Below are 11,576 nucleotides of genomic sequence, written 5' to 3'. Positions count from 1 at the left end.
TTCCATAGAAAGCCATTCTTCTTGCCCTCCTTCCGCACCATGCCTCCCACCGCCATGTCTGGGCGAGGCCCACAAGGCGCGTGCGCCTCCGTGCCGGGTCGTACTTGTTTGCTATTGCATACGGCGGACTAGTTTATTTTTTTTTTGTTTTAATATGAAGACAGTTTTGCTTTCTAACGTGAAGAAACTAGCTTTTGTGCACATTTATTGGAGCTCTAAAGCACGTGAAGAGGTCTTGATCAGCAAATATAATAACGCAACCAGAGTTGGAATCGCTCGGGTGTGAAGACAAGCTTTCTCCAAATCCGCTAAACAAAAAAAAAAAAAATGCCAACGTAGTTTTGAATATTTTGGGACATCGGCATGCACTGCAATAATATATTTTGTTTACCTGCTTATTGCAGCAAGAGCTGAGAGCAAGCACACGATAGACTGCACCTCTCCCTGAGTGAAAAGAGGTTCGTAGGACTGCGTTGCTGGCGGGACCTCGTGCCGTCGCTTCGAGCATGGATTGAGCATGCGCGCGCAACAATCGCAGTTCATAGCGTACGTTCTACTAAAACTTTTCATTTTCTTGAATAATGTGCATTTGCAGACTCGGCATCACTCGAGTTAGGCTAATAAATGGCACCACAACGCGTGCAAAACCAGGGCTTTTCGGTGATTTTAAGCAATACCGCTCGTTTTGCCAAACCAGCAGCTTGGTTTACTTCGTATACATTTCATAAACGTCGAATACTACCTAAGACTGTGCACATGCGGCGACTGCTATTTACGCGTCTCGTGCATATAACTACCCACTAAATACATTCACTTGTATCGCCTCAGTTAAAATTTAAAAAAAATAGCGTGATCGGTTGCCTTGGCAGTGCGTTTCTCATTTCGCCCATTTATTAGCGAGGCCCTCTTCATCCTTACTCTGTTTCGAGATATTGTTTTGACGTCCTCACGCGCAAGGTGCGCCCTTGAGTTCCCCTGCAAGGCATATCTTTGCCGCACACCCGCGGGCGTGCCTTACTGCATGAGTTACATATGAGGAGAGAGAGATCTTTCAGCAAACCCTTAAAAAGACAATAACACATTTTTTCATTGTCAATAAAAAATGTTTTATTAATCACAGATGACAAATCACCTACAAAAATGAAGACAATAAAATATATAATGTTGCAAGGCAAAATATTGCTCATTGGGAAGAGTTCGGTGTGAAAAAATGGAAGGAGTTATAAACGGCATGAGTTTCCTGAGGTCAGTCTTTGCCAAGGTCACTTCTCAAACTGATCGTTCGTGAAGTGAACCTGAAATATAAATGGAGAATCGCATATTTTTAGTTGCCACTTGCGAAGCATCAATCGCGGAAATATGTTGCACAACAAAAGTGAGAGTTGCTCGATCGTTGGCGACTCTTCTTGCACCGACGCGATATGCTCCTGGTAACCATTTTTATTTTAGTAGCACTTCAGTCTCTCACGAATTGTTCTTAATTCGGCAGACTCAGTGTAAGCGAGCGAGTCAGCTTTCATAATCAATTATGCGGGAAAAGACGTGCCAAAGGTCTTCGTGCCGGTAATTTTGTTCCGTGTTTATCTCGTCTCAAGCTCTTATTAGTCGATCTTCATCGGCGAGACCGAAAGAGACAGTTAATACGATTCAGAGTTTTACAATGACTTGCCTGGCAAAGTCTCCCTCCGGAGGCAGTCGAAACTTTTCCGGCCGATCCGGTTGAGCTATTCGAATGTTTTAGTATATCGTTCAGTCACTCCTGCCGCGCTATCCGCTAGCCGCTACGACCTCCGCTCTATGTGGCGTAGCGGAACCACCACGTTCGCAACACTCTACGGACTACAGCGTTACGAGAGCTAACGCAACGCCGCTAGCGGCTCTTTCGGACACTAGACTCGTGTAAAACAGTATCCTAAAAAACTTCTTCGCAACAATTTTATTAACGTTGTTTTCTGAAAAGAATATTTTGTTCTTTATTGAATAACGTGCTAATAGTTGCTTCTTTTGTAAGTAAATGACTATTATGTTTGTATACAGTTTTTGCGCGACAACGTGAGAATCCAGCGACGCTATCGCCAACGAAAATTTCGAAGCGGGCGCGAGGCTTAGCACTGCTGAGAGGTATGTTAGACGGTATGTTAGACAGTATCTTGGACAGAAAATGAATTGGGAAGACGGTACATTGGACATGACTTTCTTTCTTTACTAAACAGCTATTTCGTTGACAAAAACGTATTCTAACTTATTTAAATGTCCTGAATGAATGAAATAAATATTGTAGTAGTTTAAGACACGTTTCCTGGAGGAAGAAAAAGCAACGTTGCTAGCGAACTACTTTCTCGACGGCGGAGGCACTTCAGATGGGCGCAATGCGCTTGTGAGTGGAGCTAAAAGATTGTTCTCAGGTTGCATCCGACTATAGTATATACATATTTTTGTGTGTGTTTCGTTTCGTCCACTTATTACGGCGAGGGGCCGTGCCCACAACATACCAAAGCAAAACGAAGAAAACGACACTGTCCGTGGACTGTGTGAAATACGCATCTCCGGCTCCGGCTCTTAGAACAGCTAGCTCTCTCCAAACTCGGCCATGTTAGTAACCGAAGCCTTTCTTCAGGCTCGCAGGTGCGAAGGGCTCAGCTCCCGACGTCACAAATGCCGCGAAATCCTGACCTCGAAGGACACTGGCCTCGCTTCAAGAATTGCAGCCGGCTTAACTAAAGTTCCCCCACCCTTTGAGTGTCAAGGACTCGACGACAATTTCAAGGCAGCGCAACAAGATATCAAAATAGCAATACTCTGACTTTACGAACCCTACAATAAGGAGAAAACCGGACGACCAAATAACAAACAGCTTAGCGTTTGTTTGTATTTTTTGTCCCGTCTTTTTTTTTTTTTTTTAGGGTTTACTTGCCTGTATTCATTTAGCTTCAATAATACAAAAACAAAAATGCAAAAAACACACACAAAAATATCCCTATCATTGAAAACAAACAAAAAAGAAAAGGAGCAAGAGAGAAAAGCGACTGCATATGCACTGTTGAAGCAGCTTGGGAATGCTCATAATCACTTGGTTTCAAAGCGTACCTAATCCACCACTTTCCGAGTTTCCGGTTCGAGGGTAACCCGAGGCACATGTTGCCAGGCCGGATTAGTGGCGTAGGAAAACAAAGTCTCCATCTTGCGCTAGTCTGAGGCTCCCGGCACCATCCCGACGTCGTTCGATACGATGCCGACGCACTGTGTCGCGTTTGGGTGTCGAAACGGCAGCATCCCCCCTGGGCCGACCCTCGCGGGAGGGCCGAGCGTGGATTAGGGCCGAGCGAGCCGGAACTGCCGAGTGCGGGGGATAGGCCGACGACTGCGAAAGGGCCGGGAGGGGTGTCGAGGCCGAAAGAGGGGGGAAGGCCGGGCACGGCGGCAAGGCTTAGGGAAGCGTAAGGGCCGATAACGGGGGTGGGGATTAGAGCGATCAGTGCACGCGTGGCTCCTTCGTCGACGCGGGAATTCGTTGGAAAGAAAACCGATAGATGGCGCGCCCTATTTTCGCTCCTTTCTGTTTGGAGACCTGTTTGGTTTGACGAGTCTGGCGTGGAGCACGGTGGAAGAAAAATGTCTTCCACCGTGGCCTAAAAACCTTCTTTTTTTTAAACACACATTTTGAGCGAGCGATTGTAACGACAGAGTGAAGTCTGGAAAAGCGAAACAACGTAATCCCGCTGCATGAGCTCTCGTGCAGCCAGATCCTCTTGCAGTGCTATGAACTCGTGCTCTAGCTTTCGCTATAATACAGGGGGCTCCTAAATAGACCGATCTCACCAGCCAGTTTGACCACGCTGCCACAATGCATCAAGGCATGTGCGACAACTGCGCTGGAGCTCTGCGCGTGTGGAGCACGAGCCCTTTCGTGCACTGCCGTTTGCTTTATGTGAACTAAAGTTATGGCGGCGTCACGCATGCGCCAAACACTTAGTGAGAGCGGTATATTGTCTCAACATCTTCGTCTTCTATGTGCTTGCCCAATAGGGCGCGGGCACAAGCCCTGTTTGAATAGAAGCCTCTTGGCTCCCCTCTAGGTTGACTGGCGCAGTGTCTTCACGCAGCAAGGTCAGGAGCTTCTTTTCGTCGCGTACTACTACTTCCGACTTTATAAGCCCTCACAGTGGAAGGCAAGAGGCAGAACCTCAGTTTTTTCTGCGCCCCTGCCAACAGAAGAAAAATAAACTTACCATGATCCCACGGATAAATTCGGAGTACACTTGATGTGTGGTGCCTGAGGTGGCAAAAAAAAAAAAAGTGCAAAATACTCCTACGTGGGCAGCTAAGCCTATCGCACATATTACACATTCTGTGCGCTCCGAATTGTGTGTGCGATCGATCTAGGTAATTTGCAAAGAAAAACTCTTCTAAGCAAACGTTTGGATACAAAACAAATGAGGAAATCTACGGAATGGGATTTGCTCCTTTTTGATCCAGGGGCCCGACATGGAATTCTAAATTGAAACCCGGCTCACACCGCTTACACCTCATACAAAAGACAGTCTGACAGACACGATCGAGTCACCGCGAGATCCGTGTTTCGAATGCCGCGTGCCATGTCTCTTCTTCAACTCATTGTCCTGCAGCATTCGAAGAATGGACCTCGCGGTGACTCGCGTTCGAATCTGTCCTCAGACCGTCCTTCGTAGGATTTATGAGCAGTGTGACCATGGCTTAACGTTCAGGTATCAATTTTATCATGAAAATCCCGAAAGATTACGTAGACGGGAGTGGTATGTCATAAAGCAAAAGCGACGGGATTGCCATGGTGGGGAAGAACAATCAGAGATGCTTAAAAGAGATGTAAAAAAAATTGCAAGGCGAGTAAAAAAAAAAAAGAATTAAGATTAATTAACCGCGTCTCTATGAGCAAGCAAATGACGTCTCACTGAGTTTCTATTTGTGCACGAGCTCACTAGGTAACCGGACAGAAGCTCACCGGACAAAAGCTCACCGACAAAAGCTCACCTAATTTTTTTGGCTACCAGGGCGAAAGACAGGCTGGGATAAAGTGCGGACACGATGGACATTGCACCAATTTTAGGAGAACTGGTACCCCTTACCATACAAAAATGTCGACAGATAAGCCATAACAGGCAAAGCGACGATTTGGGACCAAAATTTAGGTCGCCGATATTGAGTGGAGCTGATAACATAAAGCTTGCTTAACTTAAGGTATGCCGGAGCACCCTTGCGCCACGCTGAAGGAACTTCGTGGATCGAAGTTTTGAACCCGCTTTTTCAATGTTCTTATGTCACGCTAAACGCGCACATAAAAATTATGCAGAATCTACTCATCGACATTGCAAAAACACAGTGGCATATAATGGTCATTGTTAGTCTGGAAATACTTTTAGCTTATTACTGGAAGCATGCTTAAATAGGCCGGTTTAGGCGTGTTAGCTTTGCCTCGAGAAGTTAAGTTGCTCGAGCGCTTGTAAACTTTGTTTAATTTTGTCAACGCGCGATTCAGGTGAATTTCTGCAAAGTAAAAAAGAAAATAGCGTGGTACAGAAATTATATATGTTTTTCTGTTTCTTTGTGCATATTAAGGCGTCGCAACCAAAATGGGTTCATCGGGACCGCCAACTATAGGCCGCCGTTATGTCCACGGGTCTATGCCTCGCCATTCCGTCGTGGCCAAATGCATGGGAATTTCGCTCTAGATTATTATGTTGACTATAATCCCGACAGACAAGCTTCGTACCCCAACTGCGGGTTTATGGACAACACTTCGCGTCAGATGAGGAACCTCTTTGCGATTGACTAGAAAAAAATATATTCTGAAATGTGACTATAAAAAGACGGCTCTCTGACTACGCACTACCGCTGCCACACTAAGACGCAGAATGCCTCCAACATGGCGTCAAGGCACTGATAGCAGACGACAATGTCGGTTTCGATCGTTTCGATTTCCAGTCTAACCGGAAGTGACGTCAGGTGCAAATTCTAATAGCGAGTTCGTTTCACACGCACTGGCACCGTTCGAGTTCTCTCCCAAAATCCCCAGAATGGATCGCACTCGCAGAGTGTTGCACGGAGAACTGGACTCAAACGAACACGCCAAATGCACCGAGTGCAGAAGACTGATGATGCCGCCATCTATGTTGTAGAAAGAGTACCGACCCCAAACCGAAACTAGCGCCTTTCTGTTCGGAGTGATGGGTGGGAATGCGAGAGTGTAGTCACTACCAACGTTTATCTATACAAACGTTGAACGCTGCAACCCGTTGTTCACAGTTGCGATGACTTCAAACAACTCGTCTGTCGTAGAGATAGTTACAGAAGGCGTAAATTTCCGCATCCAGCTGTCTACAAAGCAGTTGGTTGCGTTTACAGTGAAGAAAACTGATGAGGCTGTCCGAGCAGAAGCTTGATCCGTTCGAGCATGGTATTATGCGTGAACCACTGAAAGGGTATGGCTTAAAACTAGTCTGTTGGAATATTCAGCAAAGCTTTTCGTGGGACTTTCGATTTCGATCGTCATTACAGGAGGATCAGATATTAGCCTTGGTGAGGACGTCCAGAATGAGAGCTTTCTCGAACAAAATACAACGGGGCAAGTTGGCTGACGTAGGTAAGTGTTAAACATGATGATGTTGCCCAAGCCTCGAGTAAAGTCACTATGTTTAGCTTTCTCGTATGCTTATTGGGCAGACATAGGTATCTGTTGGGGGAGTTTTGTCGACAAATGTTAAATTTTTCATCCGCACACGGATGGGGATAAACATCTCGGGGGCCGCTAATGCGTTTCTTCTGAGCATTCCTTGACACACTGGTATATTTCAGCGTCTGTACGGTAACAGAGCGACTTAAAAGCTGCCAATAAAGCACGGGTTGTTAATTGCTTCTTTATGAAATAGCAGACGCTCACAATTCAAGCTCGCGTTTGATTATGTTGCACGCGGGACGCGATTTCAATCAGAAAATCTACTTTTTTTCTTTTCGGTTCCGCGACACATCGTAGCAGACGAACCCTCGTCGTCTGCTTCCGCTCCTCGCCGGCCTTGCCGGAGCGAGGCATGACGGGATTGCACTTTGGCGCACGCCCGATTTTCTCGGTGCAGCGAGTATATGCACGCGTAGGGTTGCCGCCGCTGAAACGAACTCGGAGAGTGCAACCACTCGTGGAGTGCCTGCCGAAACGAACTCGCTTTACGCCGCGAGTGGGCACGCGTGGACACGAGTGTTGTGAAACGAACTCGCTATTATACTTAAAGACGCAAAGAAAATGAGCACAAAGTAGTAGGCGTGCACACTCGGAGCGCTACAAGCAACTAAATTTTATTTTGAAAAAAAAAAACAAAAAAAAAAAAAACTAACCTATATACACACTTTATTATACATCACCCCAAATGAACCTGAATTCCTTATTTGATGAAACGAATGACGACGCACTGATGCAACCGTCATACTCATTTACACTGATTTTGAACGCCTCAAAAATTTCTCCTCTGTTTTGGGTTCCTACTTCCCCGGAATCTGTGTTTTATCCAGCAAAGGATCACACGAACACTTATTACAGTGGACTTCGAAGTTCCACAAAGGAGACCGCTTTACAGAATGTTGATGATCTGTGTACGATCGGGTGGTGCACGAAAGCACCCGATGACAAAAGCTCCGTGTGAAATGACCACGACTGACACATTGCCCTTTTGCCCCGCCTTAAAATGGCCAGTTTCATCAGGAGCCAATGACGCGAATCCCCAGATCAGGTGGCCGGGTCCTCACCGTGACGGCGGAGCATTTTGCTTTTAATTAAAGGGCCTCTGACACGCCAAAAAATATCAAAGTGCCCGCCAGTACCCTGTGACGTAACAGTGTACCGCAAGGTGTCGGAGCGGTCAGAAGGGAAGCATTGACTTACGTCACTAAATTGTGTTCGCCGTAAGTCACGTGAGTGTCGCTTCTCGTGCTCCCCACGACCGTGCTTAGGACTTTTTCTTTTGTCTTCTCCACAAGCGATTGTAGAAAACGAAGTTTCAGTTCCACTAGCTTTTTATCACTGCACCGTTTGTTAGTTTGCGCGCTGTAAAAGTTGAGGACGAAGAGTCAGTAGATTGACGTGATGGAGGTCAATGATCAAAGCGTTGCGGGTACAAGCCAGTGCAGGAGTGCATGCCATCAGTCCGATCGTACAGAGCCATACTGGGGACAAAACAAGCTATCAAGTTTTGAAAATAAAAATTAGAACGCTCGCAGAAATTAGGAGGTGTAGCATACGACACGCCCGATCGCATTGCTGAAGGTTCAGACACCGAGGTCGTCGAATCATCGGATACTCTCCAGGCTGAAAATGTTTACCGTCTAGAGAATACGAGCTGGTGAGTGTACCAATACAAGTAAACGTCGAGTATGAGGTACGTGTTTTGTCTAGAACATGAGCAGAACTTGTTGACTAGGCTCACTGACTCCTCTTCTTCTACCGTTACAGACTCATTAAACGATGAAAAGCAAATAAAAGAAGCCTTGCCTGCTTGAATTTCTCGCGCAGGTGCGGAGAATAACAAAAATATAAAAACGATATCACGCGCGGTCGCGGTAAGCACGAGGAGTGAGACAGCTCACGTGACTTCCAGCTATGCCTCCCTTCTGACCGCCCGACCTCTTGCGGTACACTGTTACGTCACAGTGCACTGGCGGGAACTTTGAATGGGCTTCGTATTTCTATTTTTTATAAAGAATCTACGCAACTCTAAAGTGAAACAATTCTTTGGTGATATCCTGATACAACATTTTAACGCCTAGCATGAAAAAAAAATTGGGGAAGGGGGGGGGGGGCGTGTCAGAGGCCCTTTAAGCGGCAATAAGTGGGCACGCGAGCGTGTGTAACGTAATCATGCCGTCATTGGAACAATGCTGGTTGAAGCTTCCACAGGGATTCTGCACGTGGGGCTATCATGCTACATACGTACGAACGCCCATCTGTCGTTGATATTTTAGACTACCGATGTAGCGCATCCCACATGTTTGTGTGAATGTTTTTTTGTTGTTGTTTTTTTTGTGCGCATGCTCTCCTGTTTTGTTTATTTTGAAGCATAATCTAGTTAGCTTCAATGGTGTCCTCAGGGAACGCCAACAAGGCCTACAATTTTTCTTGAAATTTATATCGACCCTTTTTTTGTTCGTTGGTAGCCATTTTATTTTTTATTGTCACTTTAATTTTGACAGTAGGCTTCAAGTTGAGTTTCGAGCTTCGTGTCTCTCAGTCGCTCTTTGTCCTTTTGCTCTAGAGTTTTTTGCTTTTTTTTTTGTTTTTCTTATATAAGCAAACTTTACCACATTCGTTTTGGGACAACCGGATCAGAGCCTTTTATACTCTGAACCGGATAGCAAATTTGAGCAGAGACAGACGAAAGTATTTGAGAAAGGGGAGAGCACAGGGGAGGGGCGAGCCTGACGGCCTCGGAACGGATTGCTTACCAAGGTCGCCCGGCTAAACTCATGGCGCACCCTCTCTTTCCCTCAGGAAGGGCGAGAGACCTGATGAGAGAACAGTTACCCTCCCGTTTTCCCCACACAAATCTCCTTTGTGGGCGAAGAGGACTCGGCGTCCTTGAGCGACAAGGAATCCGTTCATTCCTAAGCTGACAGTACAGTGGGAGCTACGCGCCCGCCGGATCAGTCATCACCTACCCCGCTCTCTGCGTGTGGTTACGGGAAGGAGCGTGATCACGTGATTAAAGTTAGACGTGCGATTGGTTCACCGAGCACCTTAGCTTCCTGCACACCCTCAGCTCAGGGGTGACGGAGTCCAGCCAGCGAAACACACACAGAAAGTGAGGTCGCGTTGACCAAGGCCACACGATAAGGTAGGGGTCGACTGGAGGACGGTGGGGACTGTTCGACTGTTTCGGGGAACTTTCGGCAAAATTCGACGAAGTTCGCCATCGTGAACAGTGTTGCGCAACCGGGAACTACAAACGGGCAGAAACAGCTCTTTTCTCCAAGAGAAAAGAATTGCAAGATCAACATGCGCATATCAGGACATCGTGGTGCCAGTTTTTAAGTTGTTTTAGTGCATTTTATTGCTTAGCGGACTATTTTTATCGTTCGAAAGGGCTCGACATCTTCACCATCCACGCTACCTCTACTAGAAACGGCAAAAACGGTGGTTTTAGAGCTCCGATCACCAGCAGCGCATTCCGTCTTAATGCCAAGTGCGATCATGAACATGCGGATTGTCAAAACTTGTGCCACTAAATAAGCTATGCTTCAGAGTAACGACACTTGGCCGCGTTGTGGCTTAAAATCATGGTTGGCAGTTATGTGAAGCTTTATCTGAAATCACAGGAAACGCTTTTTCGTCCTCCACAAATGTTTAAACAGTTCGCGACAAAGCAAAGCAATATTACGTGAGCTTCCTTACACCGAATCTAATGTTGAGGAAGTCGCACTTTTAAATCATGACGATCGGCAGCTACGTCTGCTCTGCACAAGCACCAAAAATGGCGGCGCCCACAACAATGTCAGCGAACGGAGTGCCGATACTCTAGACGCAGCTCATTTAGTGGCTCTAGTCAAAACCATGGATATACTCTCGGCAGCCCCTACACACCTGTGACCTTCCTTTGTTGTGTGCATTCATGTCACTACTAGCTTCGGCGGACCGAAGACGCGACGGACCGCCCTTCCTTCCATGTGAGTGACAAAGAGATGACCTCTTGACCATCGGGGACATGTGTTCTTGCTACGCAATGTACGCTTTGTCATGATCCGATGAGTTTGGACTGCGTCGAACTCTGTGACAGGAATCTCCGACGAGTCCAGCCTGCCCAGCCTGTAACCCACAGAGATCGGCCCGACAGGCCTTGTACAGCGCTAATTGTAAGTTTTTTTTTTTTTTTTTATTTTCATAGATTTTTAGAGACGTTCTGATTGGTTATTTTTTATGTTCGAAGTCATTTTTATTTTATTTTTCCTGATAAAATATGGGTATCTTCGTGTCGCAAGATGTATGTCTAAAGCTGAATACCACAGAAGCGTTGGTTAACCCTTATTTGCCCAGATTCGGTTTGTTGGCTGGAAGTGGAGTTTAATTTGTGCCAACGCGCTATGTGAGTGTATTTGCCTGTAATTTTCTTTACTCGTCAAGCTTTTTTTACGTGCGTGATTTATTTTAAATTCTTGATTGATTCAAGCGTTATGTTCTGTTCAACTGTAATGTTCCTCTCGTATAACAGGCTATTTATTTTGTAGTGGAGATGTCCGGTACATAAAACTATTTATTATACTTGACTACACAAGGTACAGCAATACATGAGCGCGTTGGCCCCGGTGCGGGCGTGTCTCTCCGATCCCGAAAGTGTAACTCGAAACTGTTTACTCAAACGCCCGCGCCCTCCGGCGGCATACCTCAGCAGGCTCCAGTTGCCAGACGCCGGAGGCGAAACCGAAACTAAACGTGTGGCGAAACCGAAACTAGACGTGCGATGTCCACACTACTCCCCCTTCCAGAAATGTTGAAAAATTAAAATAATACATCCACAAATCGTTACGGCACAAATCGTACGGGTTGACGAACCCTTCGTCCACCA

Source organism: Ixodes scapularis, unplaced genomic scaffold (assembly GCF_016920785.2).
Source record: "Ixodes scapularis isolate PalLabHiFi unplaced genomic scaffold, ASM1692078v2 ptg000137l_1___fragment_3__unscaffolded, whole genome shotgun sequence".
Lineage (NCBI taxonomy): Eukaryota > Metazoa > Arthropoda > Arachnida > Ixodida > Ixodidae > Ixodes > Ixodes scapularis.
The sequence above is the reverse complement of the archived record's forward strand: the minus strand, read 5'-3'. Positions refer to the sequence as shown.